The following is a 13,357-nucleotide window of genomic DNA, read 5'->3' as shown; positions in this document are numbered from 1 at the left end:
CGGAAAAAACAAAAGCATTTTTTTTTTAAGAAAATACAATTAGCCATATTAAAACAGTCTAAAAAAATTAATCCTCAGTTTACTACAACAGTAATAAATGATAGTAAGGATTCTACTTCAATTGATTTTGTTCTTTAAATATTTGAAAGTTTATTGATTAATGCTAAGGAGGCAAAGCTTTTGTAGTCAAGCCCACGTGGTCATTAGTTTTGTTCTATTCCAAGACTGTACACCTAACTGTTGTTGCCTAGACAATTAGCTCATAATGGGTGACTGGCCAGAATAGGGATCAGGCAAAAGGATGTGGAAGAATCCTAGGTGAGCTGGGCAAAGCCCAAGTACAGCCCTGTACTGTTGAGTTTATGAGCTCTTCGTTGTTGTTGTTACTCTAGCAAAGAGAACAGAAGTATTGCCAATCATCTGGGTAGAGACCTAGATACTCTTGATATTTCAAGATTAAAAGCACAGCTATTAGAAAATTCCACAAATTCTGAGACAAGAGCCACAAGGAAGATACATTAGATATTTATGTAATCATTTCAGAGAGAAGGTAAGGCAAAAAGAAATGAGATGCTTGTCTTTTGTATTTTCTTCTGCGTCCACCCTGTCATACTTTCATACTTCCTGGCACTTATTAACTGATAGTAAGACTTGTAACGCACAAGAAATTAATCATTCCTGTACAAAGTCTAAAGAAGCAAAAATAGATCATATAGTGTGACTCTATTATTTTTATAACAAATTACAGAATATCAGATCATTTTAAACATGGCTGTTTCCAATTTTGAGAGATAAATGTATACTGTAGTATAGCTGACAAAACTTTTATTTATATTAAACTATGGAATGATAAAAATAGAGTTATTTTAAAAATCTTTATGGAGCCATTTTCAAAGAATGACTGATAGACTTTTGAAAGTGTAAAAATAAAAAAAAATCCTTTTCAGAATATGATTGACTACAATTCAGTGCAATACTTGTAGCACATTTATTCATTACATTTCAAATTATAATAATTACCAGCAAATTACTCATAAAGATATAAATCAAAGGATTTGTTACTAAAGGCATAGGAAATTTCTGTAACTTACTTGGCTTAAGAATTTTTTTTTAACAAAACATCCACCTAGCTATCTTGTTTAAAAAAAAAACATACCCATTTTACAATAAAATAATCATGAAATTTTTTGGCACTTTATATGACAACAATGAAACTACTTAAATAAACTCCATTTCCACTACACTTTTATTGAATAAATGTTGAATAGGGTTCTTAATGGCAAAAATGATTAGATATAGAGAAATAATGGCATAGTAAATTATAAAGTAACACCTCTGAAATTACATTTGAAATGAAATAATTTTTTGTTAAATTAACTATAATAGTTGTTGAAATAAATGGAAAATGGATTTAAATTGATAGGGCAATTAAAATAATTATTACCTAATTTCCTACTTAAAGTGGGTAATTATTCTTTATTGATGCTTTGACATCTCATAGATCTATAAATATATTTACCTCAGATTTAAAGAATTTGTTTTTGAGCAAAAGATGACCAAGCAAGTAAAATGCTCCCAATTAGCTTTTCCTATGAAATTTAAAATACATTTCACCTTATATTTTCAAAACGGTTATTTTACATTTATATATTATTATAGATGAATTAAAAAATAAATTTATAAAAGTTTTATACCTGCATGCTAGGATCAATCTACTGCATTTGTAATTGTACAGAAGTCATTTCAAACTGTCAAGAAAAGGTTGAGATATATTTGGGGACTCTGATTTACATCCACTATAATAATAGTAAATGTCACAGGCTGACTGAGTTACAGAAGAGCTAAGGAAACAAATTACCACCATAAATAAGGTTAAGTCCAACAAAGGGAGTAACTATGCAGTTGACATGTGAAGCTGAAGATTGTACCAAGGCAATAAAATCACTATACTGTAGACATAAACATATCAGCTAAAAAGGAAATATTTTATCCCTTGAAATTAGGTTTAAATACTTCTTTTTAACTGGTGACTCTGCTCAAGGTGAAACAAGCTATTTTTATTAAGAACAAGAAAATGTTTCTGAGGGTACAGAATTGGAAATTTTCCTTGATTTCTCTGACTTTGATGGAACATGGATACATTGAAAAGTAATCAGCATTTAATCAACACTCAGCCATATACTTGATATTTAATTCAACATAAGTAAATATGTAGCTTATGTATACAACCAGAACACAACTTTATTTACTGGTGGGGGTATCCATCTGTGTTATAAGATTGAACCTGTCCCCATTCATTCAACAAACATCTCCTGAGTACCTGCTATGAGTTGTATAAGCAGTTTCTATCAAGTGTAGTCAATATAATGTAAAGGAAGGGATTGACCAAAACACTATAGAGATAGACATCCATATGAGTGAGTGTGGTTGAACCTGGCTGAAGCAATATTCTAAGCCTAGATGGTACCAATGATTTTTGGAGGAATGCTTGATGAAGACAAATATGGGCTAAAACACTGAGCAATCCAAACTTATCAGTTCGGAGGCACTGGGTGTTTCTTGCATATACAGTGTTAAAGCAGGGTCAGATGCCTATGTTATAGGACCATTCTATTCCCTCATTAGGTAATAGTCTCTTCCTTTATTCCAGTCTAGACACACTTGTAGCCTTGATACCTCTCCAACACGGTGGACATACTCCTACCTTACAGCATTTGCTTTAGCTGTTTCCTCTGCCTGGAATATACTTCCTTCAGGGTTTTGTTCAAATCTTGATTTCTCTAGGATCCTGAACCTCACTTCCTATTTAATACTGTCTTCTAACCATATACCCCACTTTTTTATACTGATCTACTTTTCATTTTTCCTTAGCACTTATCACCTTGTAACATATGTCACCCATGTAGTTTATTTTTTTTATTGTCAGTCTCCTTGATGAAAATATAAAATTCATAAAAACAGGGATTTTTGTCATTTTATTTTATGCAATAGAACAAGGCCAGTTATATAGTGACCTAATAATTATGTATTAAAGGAATGAATGAGGGGCGCTTGGATGGCTCAGTCGGTTAAGCGTCCTTCTTCAGCTCTGGTCATGTTCTCGTGGTTTGTGAGTTCGAGCCTCATGTAGGGCTCAGTGCTGACAGCTCAGAGCCTGGAGCCTGCTTCGGATTCTGTGTCTTTCTCTTTCTCTGTGCCTCCCCTGCTTGTGCTCTGTCTTTCTCAAAAATAAATAAACATTAGAAAAAATTTAAAAAAATAAAAAAGGAATGAATAATGAACAATGAATAAACATATTAATATAAGACAAGGAAGAAAGCCTCCCCTAAGAGATGAAGCTTGTGGCCTTAATGAACAAGGAACAGCTAAAAAAGTGGACACTGTTGGTTGGAGTGGATAATTGTATGAGGCACTACATGCCTCAGGTGAACTCTGATCTCTGTCCCGAGTCTGCACAGAGTTTATGCCAACCACTGAGCAGGCAATGGGGCAACAGCAGACCCAGCTTCACATCCTGATTGCTTCATCAACTGACTATATAAATTGGAGCCACAATGGTCTCGTCTGTGATGAAGGAGTAAGTATATCCATGTTCCATAGTAGTTAGCACATAAAAGATGCTTGATAAATAAAAATTCTCTGCTCTCAATAAGCTCTCAGGTTGTCTTGAGAAAAAGATATTTAAACACCTTGACATGATTTAACTGGCTAGAACGAGTTCTATAATGGCACTAGTGTTATGTGAGCCCAGAGGAGAACATGACTTACTTAGAGGAAGAGAAGAATCAACAAGAGGTTTAGGAATTGGGCTGAGCTTTGAAGGTTAATTTAAAACCAATAACAGAGAACACACCTTTCAAACCAACACATCCTCTGGATTCCCGGCTGACAAAAGGACTAACAAGTCAGCTGCCCTAACTTACATTACACAATGCTCATAAAATCCTGGCTTTCCGGGGCTGGAAACTGAGACAGAAACGCCTGGCAAACCCTCAACATATGTACTTAAAATAAGCCAGAAAGGTTTCTAACAAGATAAATACAGTGAGGATTATGAAGATGTAAGTAAAGAGCATTACAAATAGCAAAAACATTGATTTTACAGAGGTGACCAATTTATAGAATTGATCATCATTTTGGAAATTAGCATCCATTTTGAAGAAATGGCCCTGGACCATCAGGTAATGACAAACTAATCATTTATAAAACAGTGAAAACAGTTGGTAGGTCTCACCAAAAACACTGACCTTAACATAATCTACTGTGGAATGTTTGGCTATTAAGAATAGTACTAAACATGCCTATGCATGTGCCAGTAATAAACAAAGCTGACACAGAAATATATAAATATTAAAATCACAAAGGGAAGTAAAATTAGTGGATGTTTCTGAATGCGAGTAAAGAAAACAAACAGGTGAAACTTAAACACCTAATTCCTGAGGCAATTAAAAACCGATGTGTTTGACAAACGCGTGATGTGCAAACAGAAATCCGGGATTACACCTATCGTCTACAGCTGGGTTCCTCTTTCCATATTTCTTGCATATCCCCACCAAAGTGAAACTCCTCAGGTTAAGAAAGCAGGAAAAGACCTCTCTGACCTCAGCCGTAGCAATTTCTTACTTGACACATCCCCAAAGGCAAGGGAATTAAAAGCAAAATTGAACTACTGGGACCTTATGAAGATAAAAAGTTTCTGCACAGCAAAGGAAACAACCAACAAAACTAAAAGGCAACCAACGGAGTGGGAAAAGATATTTTCAAATGACATATCAGACAAAGGGCTAGTATCCAAAGTCTATAAAGAGCTCACCAAACTCCACACCCAAAAAACAAATAACCCAGTGAAGAAATGGGCAGAAAACATGAATAGACACTTCTCTAAAGAAGACATCCAGACGGCCAACAGGCACATGAAAAGATGCTCAACATCACTCCTCATCAGGGAAATACAAATCAAAACCACACTCAGATATCACCTCACGCCAGTCAGAGTGACCAAAATGAACAAATCAGGAGACTATAGATGCTGGAGAGGATGTGGAGAAACGGGAACCCTCTTGCACTGTTGGTGGGAATGCAAATTGGTGCAGCCACTCTGGAAAACAGTGTGGAGGTTCCTCAAAAAATTAAAAATAGACCTACCCTATGGCCCAGCAACAGCACTGCTAGGAATTTACCCAAGGGATACAGGAGTACTGATGCATAGGGGCACTTGTACCCCAATGTTTATAGCAGCACTCTCAACAATAGCCAAATTATGGAAAGAGCCTAAATGTCCATCAACTGATGAATGGATAAAGAAACTGTGGTTTGTATACACAATGGAGTACTACGTGGCAATGAGAAAGAATGAAATAGGGCCCTTTGTAGCAACGTGGATGGAATTGGAGAGTGTGATGCTAAGTGAAATAAGCCATACAGAGAAAGACAGATACCATATGGTTTCACTCTTAGGTGGATCCTGAGAAACTTAACAGAAACCCATGGGAGAGGGAAAGGAAAAAAAAAAAGAGGTTAGAGTGGAAGAGAGCCAAAGCATAAGGGACTCTTAAAAACTGAGGACAAACTGAGGGTTGACGGGGGGTGGGAGGGAGGGTAGGGTGGGTGATGGGTATTGAGGAGGGCACCTTTTGGGATGAGCACTGGGTGTTGTATGGAAACCAATTTGACAACAAACTTCATATATCAAAAAAAAAAAAAAAAAAAAGAAACTCCTCAGGTTAGCATAGGACATTCAGGCATAGGAAAAGGAATGTCTGAATCTTGTTAAAACCTTTAATTTAACCTTGTTCCACACAAAACCTTTTCTTCATGCTATAAAGTAGAGCAAGAGGAGGAACAGATCATGGTTCACCCTTTTCCGTTGTTGCCTGCCTACACTGGAGAGCAGGTGTTAATGAGGGGTGGGGAACTGAAAGCAAAATTCTTGGCAGCAGAGACTGATGCATTGTGCTTGAGAAGCTCAGAATAAAAACTCAAATGTTTCAAAGAGTTGTACCATTACAGTGTTCCAAGATATTCATTGTGGGCATAAAGAATTAATTCCCATGATGTCTTATAACCATTCAATAACTTGGTTCAACTTCATTTTATCTGACTTTACCAGGAGAATACTCTTGGGGCTTCTCCAAACAACTAAATATTATTAAGCAGTCTGTTTCTTCAGAGTTTATCTAGGATCTGCTAGGTAAGGTGTTTACTGCTTTACAGAAAACATTCTGTACATTCTGACTACATGTTTTTAGTAAAGGAAACAGAATCCGTCCTGAACCCTGGCTTAGAAAAGACCTGTTTTAGAAAACACCCACCCATGAAGTCATTTTAGCTTCGAAATGTGCAAGCATTTCAGTTAAAAAACAACACACAAAACTTTACCTGTGAATCTGGTCCACACAGATAACAGACTATTTGACATCTCTTCCCCTCCAGAAAGATAACTTTGCTTAGATAAATACCAAAAATGCACATTTCATTTTAATTTGAAAGACTAATTAATCTCACTGGGCACTGTTGGCATGGTTAATTAAAAGCCAAAGCTTTGTTTACTCACTTTCTGGATTCTCCCTGTGTCCAAAAGACAAAATTTAGGGTTGAATGAAGTGGTTCTGTTTAAAATTCCATGGCACTGGCTAAGCATGCTCAATTCTGCTTAAAGAATCTCTCACAGATCACCCAAGTAACTTAACAGAGTCAATTTTCCAAACTTTTTCTCTATGTACCTCAAAATTCCCACTCATTCTTTTAGCACATCACTTTGACTATTTTATTGTGAAAAGTCCCGTGTTTTATTGTTTTTCTCATTCATTTTTTTTCTAAACCTAAACCTTTCCTTCTACTCTGGAACTTTACTCATTATTTCTCCCCCCAGCACCCAATATTAAACTTTTTACCGTGATGTTTTTCTTCTTTGGCTTTGACCCTGCCTCTGTCCTAGCCTGAGAACATCTAACCTTGAACTTCCCCCAGCCTCCTCACTGTTAAGCACTGAAGCTTTTACACGGTTACCTACAGTTAATGTTAACCTTAAAAACAAATCTGCCAGTTATTTTACCAGCAAAAAATGAGTTTATGTGGCAATAGAAGAGAAATGCAATTCAGAACAAACAAGCTATAGCAAAACCATAGGCAAGTCTGGAGAACAAAGGAGAGAAGCACTCTTTTGTAGAGGAAAGGAGAAATTTGGAAGGGCTGTTATAAACAAAAAGCTTATTAGAGTAAACTGGGAGTATAGTGACTTTTCATTGGCTGACTTGAGAGTCTCTCAGTGATTGGGCTGTTGCCAGGGGAAAAGGAAAAGCTTTATTCCTTCTGCTGGGATACAAAAATAGCAGCTAAAGTCCAAAGGCCTTGCAAGGTATATCTTTCCTTTTGGGTCTGCAATTGACCACAAGCGTCAGGCATGAGAGCTCCCCCTTCTGGCCTCTCGACTCTATTTTAGTGGTTTTTCTAATTTTCACCTTGCTGTTTTCTTCTTTTTTCTTAAATATTTATTTTTACTTTTGAGAGAAAGAGAGAGGGGGAGAGAGAGAGAGAGAGAGAGAGAGAGAGAGACAGAGTGTGAGCAGGGGATGGGAAGAGATTGGGGAGATACAGAATCCAAAGCAGGCTCCAGGTTCTTAGCTGTTAGCACAGAGTTGGGCTCAGGACTTGAACCCACAAACCTTGAGATCATGACCTGAGCTGAAGTCGGATGCTTAACTAAGCCACCCAGACGTGCCAGCACCACATTACTGTTTTCTTATCAGAAACATTCTTCTCAATCTTTATCCATCTTGCTCAATACATCACAACTGACTCAAGTGGCATCTGCTGAGTTGAACTATGTCTCATCAAAAAATATGTTACGGTCCTAGGTAACTGGTGACTTTGAATGTGACTTTATTTGGAAACAGGGTCTTTGCAGATGTAATCAATTTATGATGAGTTTATGCTGACTATACTTTCTTAGTAAGAAGATGAAAATTTAGACACAGAAACAGACACACAGGAAACAGTGCAAGTGATGACAAAGGCAGAGGTTGTGGTGATGTATCTATAAACTTAAAAGTGCCAAGGACTGCAAGCGACCACTGAAAAAGAGACATGGAACAAACTCTCTCAGGGCTCTCCAGAGGAATAAATCTTGCTGATACCTTGATCTCAGATCTAGGCTCCAGAATGTTGAGAAGATAACTTTCTGTTGCTTCAAGTCACCCAGTTTGTGGTAATTTGTTACAGTAGTCCCAGTAAACTAAGACAGCATCTAATCTTTATGGTCTGAGTGGTTGTGCATATCTATCTCCTTTCTTTCCAATGGAAATCTTACTTATTATTTATTTATTTTTATTTTTTGTTTTAGTGTCATTCTCTCCTGTGAAGATGACTGAGGTAACTACGAACCAGTTCCAGCAGGCAAAGAGCCCAGCCAGTAATACAGAATTTTCTTCCAAAAGGCCAGAAAAATTTTGATGGGCCTTTGCTCTTTCTGCATTACATAAAACATTACCTATTGCTTTTTCATTCCTATACTCACATGAGATTGCCCTGTTTCTTCTCTATTTCTCTTACTACTTCTCTCCTCATTTTATTTATCTTCATTTTATTGCTGTAAAACAGTGATTCTCAGAATGTGATCCTCATACCAGTGGCATTAGCATCATGTAGGAGCTTGTTGGACTTGCAAAATTGAGGGCCCATGCCAGATATCCTGAATCAGAAACCTCAGGGATGCGTGCTAAATTTAATGACCATCACTCTAAAATAATATTCTCCAAAGTATATTCCACAAAATCTCATTCTCTCTATACTCTCTTTCTTGTCTCATTTACCATGGCTAGGTGTCCAAACTTCCTGTACCTCCAACACTCTTTCAGGCTTGATTTCTCGCCTTAAACTCCTAAGCTTGAAAGAATGCACTCGTAACTTCCCTTCAAAACTGACCTCCTTTCCTGTCTTCTGTGTTTTCCAATTAAATTAATATTTCAGATTGAACTGGAAGCTGTTTAATGTTTGACATCACACTTATTCACCAGTAGATCCCAGAGACTATTATAATATCTGGCAGACAGTTACTGGGCAATATTTATTGTAATAAAGTATAATACAGTAGTTATTATGTTTTGTCAGAAGCCTCAGTGAATATTATATTTATATAATATAATATGCATACTCTTTCTCACTATTCCTTATTTCCTGCTACTAAGCTTCCCCCAGGCAAGCTGACCTTGCTGTAGTGTTTTGATTTAGCTTGTGTTGTTACCCTTGTTCTCCGCATTTGAAATACCTTCACCAACTTAATTTTCAAGAACACTCAGGTCTTTGCCAACTCAAACTCACAAGGGTCTTCATTTCTAAGTTGAACTTCAGTAGAACCAATGATATATATCAGCCTTTTCACTTCTATTTCAATAGAATGAGTTAACCAATTCAACAAACATTTATTGATGACTAGCCTAAACAATGTGATTATATCAGTGAATCAGAGATCTATGGTTCTTTCTAGAGGAGGGTAGGACAAGAAATGAGAAAAACCAAACCACCTCAGTGTGGTAAATGTTGGTAGGAGAGGAACAGGGGCTACGGGCACACAGAGGTGGGTTGCCTATCTTGAGTGTCAGAGAAGGCTGACTGGAGGTCCTAATATCCAATCTGAGACCTGGAAGATGAAAGTGACCCAGGATAAAAAGGAGGAATTGGGGAGAGAACATCCTGCAGAGGGAAAAATGCATTAAAAGACCCACAGTTTGAGAAAATGAAAATAATTCAGGGGAAAGCAACAAATAGTCTTTAGCAAAATACTAGCTCCAAGAGAAGAAACTAACTTTTGTACTCACCAATGTACACTTAGTCCCTGGACTGAACCTAAGAAATAGTTTGGGATAAATGAATGACTGGGGACAGGAAGACACTTTCTCCACTGAATTAGGAGGGAAGACAAAAGGATGACACAGATAAAGGTTAGGATAATAGGTTTAATGTCAGGACACTAAAGGAGCTCTCATCTTCAATTTACTCTGATAACAAGAAATTATGCTTGTTTGAAATTAAGCCAAGAATGAGGGAATTAGTGAGGTTAGAGATTTGAAGAAAGTGCAGAAATTTGAAAGAGCTATTATAGAAAATAGAAGGGATAATTGATTAGAGAAATTCAGAAAAATTGTAAGGAATTGTTGATTGTCTAATTAATGACTACGAATTAATGATTGCACTATTCTGATATGTATTTTTTTTTCCTTTAGCAATTGTCTGGGTATAAGCATAGAAAGTGTAAGTAGTTAGATTAAGTAACTTTATAAAATAATCTTTTTGTGCTTTGATTTTCTCCAACTAAATTATATGATCCTAGAAAGCAGGAGTTGCATAAAGTAGACCATATTTAGCATGGCACTCGCATATAGTAATTTCTCAATAAATAGTTTAATGATTGAATTGTTAAAAGACCAAATGACCATATGACATAGGTATTATTTTAAATTTAAAGCATATCACATTAACAGAGATGTGTACACTTCAGCTGAGTACTTTACTCAATAAAAAAAAAATGCACCAAAATAACTCATAGTGAATATTTTTAATGTGCCAATAACTATGTTGAATGCCTAAGAATTAATGGAGAGTACATCAGTGTCTATTTTGTTTAAAGGAACAATAGAAAAATATAAAAATATTTACTCTGTTAACTCCAAGAATGATCAACATAACTTGCTTTCATCCTTATAAATGAAATACCAGTTCCAATCATAGTTGACTGCTCATGGGGCCATATGACAGAATGCAATTAGATGCTTTCTTACTGTTTTACAGTCTGTTTTATTGTACTTGAAATGGAATATCTTCCATGCTTTCAGCATTGAAATATAACCTAAGTGATAGACACTGCCTCTACCTATCAACTGCATCTGTCTGTGTGGTTTTCCCAGGTCAATTCTAGCTGCCAGTGCAAACCAAGGTCATTAACATTCACCTCTGAATAAAAGCCATCAAAGTAAACGATGATTTAAAAGATGTAAAAATTATCTCACATGTTGAAGATTGATGGGAATGTCCTAGCTGGCAGAGTTGTTGCTGGGGAAAGCAGACTGGAAAACATGAAGGGTTAATTGAATAGGTCTCTGCAAAGTCTTTCCTAATCCCCACCCTTTTAAATTTAAAGTAATCTCTCTCCATGACCACATAGAATGCTATCTTCTAATGACACATCATTTTCTACATTTAATTATAGTTATTTAAAGGAAGTTTTGATATTTAGAACAGGTAATAGCTGGTGTAGTATGGACACCAACTAACCAGAAAAGGTACCTGCCATAAACAATTGCTATGGTATGTACCATCTAACTGCCAGCTGTGCCGTAAAAAAATTTCATCCCCCCCTCTATGCTGACAGTTATCATTTTGAAGGTAGAGGGAATAATAATGCTTTTATCTATGTTCTCCAGGCATGTTATAAATGAAGCAGATATTTCAAAATTAATTTTTAAAATCTATTAATGAATTAAAGATTACTGAATACTTTTTTCATGAGCATGCCTTAATTGTGCAGGGAAAGGGTTCAGGTTAGTAAAATAAAGTGGTAGGTTATTTCATTCATTCACTAAAAACACTCAGTTCTACTCGCTATTAGTTTTCTAGGGCTGCCAGAACAAAGTGCCACAAACTTGAATCCTTAACAGAAATTTTTCGTCTGAGAATTCTGAAGATCAGAAGTGCAGATCAAGGCATCAGCAGGGGCAATTCCTTCTGAGGACTGTGGAGGAAAATCTGCTTCCTGTCTCTCTCCTAGTTTATGGTGGATTGCTGGCCATCTTTGGAATTCCTTGGGTTATAGGAATATGCCCCCCCAAATTCTGCCTTCATCTTCACATGATGTCCCCTGTGTGTGTGTGATCCTGTGTCCAACTTTCCTCTTTTTATAAGGATACCAGTCGTATCAGATTAGGGCCCACCATAATGACCTCATTCTAACTTGATCATCAGCAAAAACCCTATTTTCAATTAAGAATATATATACACAGGTACTATGATTTAAGAATTCAAAATATTTTGAGAGGACTCAATTCAATACATGACATCAGCACTGGGAAAGATAAACATGAAGAGGACACAGTTCCTGTCCTCAAGGAGCTCATAAACCAGTGCTTCAGAGGAATGGCAGACAGTAAGGTCAGGGAAAAGTTTTTGGAGACAGTGATAGTGGAGCTGAGTCCTGTTAAATGGCTAGAAGAAGAGAGACAGGGAGAGCAATTCCAAGCAGTAAGAGGAATTCTAGGCACTGAGAGGAATTCTAAGCAGAACTTCTAGAAAAGTATACACAGCCTTGATCATTACAGTCAAAGGAGCCAAGCCAATGGGTTATGAGGAGATAATAAGAAGAGAAGCTAAGTGAAATAGAGGCTCATAAGGTTCCAGAGGTGCTGTGTTAAGAAGTCTGGACACAGGGCGCCTGGGTGGCTCAGTTGGTTAAGCGTCCGACTTCAGCTCAGGTCACGATCTCGCGATCTGCGAGTTCGAGCCCCGCGTCGGGCACTGGGCTGATGGCTCAGAGCCTGGAGCCTGCTTCCGATTCTGTGTCTCCCTCTCTCTCTGCCCCTCCCCCGTTCATGCTGTGTCTCTCTCTGTCTCAAAAATAAATAAACGTTAAAAAAAAATTAAAAAAAAAAAAGAAGTCTGGACACTGTATTAGGGGCAATGGAAAGCCTTTGAAGAGTTTTAAGGAGGGGAACGACATGACCAGGTTTGATCTCTTAATTGTCCTCATTAGTGGTGGCTGTTGTTTGAAAATACATTAAATTGTAATCTGTGTAGTCAAGACGATGTTCTATTTTTTATAATAAAGCATAATTTACTTCTTTCTCACATTTTGGTGTTTTGTTCTTCACTATATTCAGTTATCACTCATTAAAACACATTTTGGAGAAACTTTTTTTTCTCAATCCTATGTTCATGATCTAGTTTGAAACATATTAGCTTTTTCTGGTCCCCCCTCCCCGTTCCTTCTTTGTCACAGCCTATTCATAAAACTAAACTTTGAAATTTAAAAATATAACATCCACAGGCAGTTGTAATCTGTTAAGAATCTAAACAGTTAACCCTAAATTCAGAAATTCATTTATCAGCATATTGTAATTCATCAGTTTCAAATGGGCATTTTCAGCAGATATCTGGTCTCAGTGTTTCATTTGATTATCCTTATGGGTCTCTTTGCAAAGGAGATAATTGGAAAATCTAGATTCAGCTTGGGTCCTATGAAAGAGTGAGAATTACGTAATTGAAATAATTACACAAGTACCTCTTTTTGCAAGGACATTTTACTCACCATCAAACAATGACGAACTTACTATCGGACAGATTTATAAAGTGGTTCACCAATATTTCCAGA

General features: G+C 36.7%; 1 protein-coding gene and 1 long non-coding RNA gene across 4 annotated transcripts in view; one reads left to right on the top strand and one right to left on the bottom strand.

Moving 5' to 3' along the window:
- The window catches only part of LOC122201112 (disks large homolog 2-like), a 1,368,059-nt gene that overhangs the window by 492,918 nt on the left and 861,784 nt on the right, over positions 1–13,357 (bottom strand). The window lies entirely within an intron of this gene.
- LOC122201118 lies at positions 312–8,516 on the top strand. The gene is made up of 2 exons (XR_006194086.1): positions 312–550; positions 8,342–8,516. It is a non-coding gene; the product is annotated as an uncharacterized LOC122201118 (long non-coding RNA).

Source organism: Panthera leo, chromosome D1 (genome assembly GCF_018350215.1).
Source record: "Panthera leo isolate Ple1 chromosome D1, P.leo_Ple1_pat1.1, whole genome shotgun sequence".
Taxonomy (NCBI): domain Eukaryota; kingdom Metazoa; phylum Chordata; class Mammalia; order Carnivora; family Felidae; genus Panthera; species Panthera leo.
This window is presented reverse-complemented; position numbering and strand designations above follow the sequence as displayed.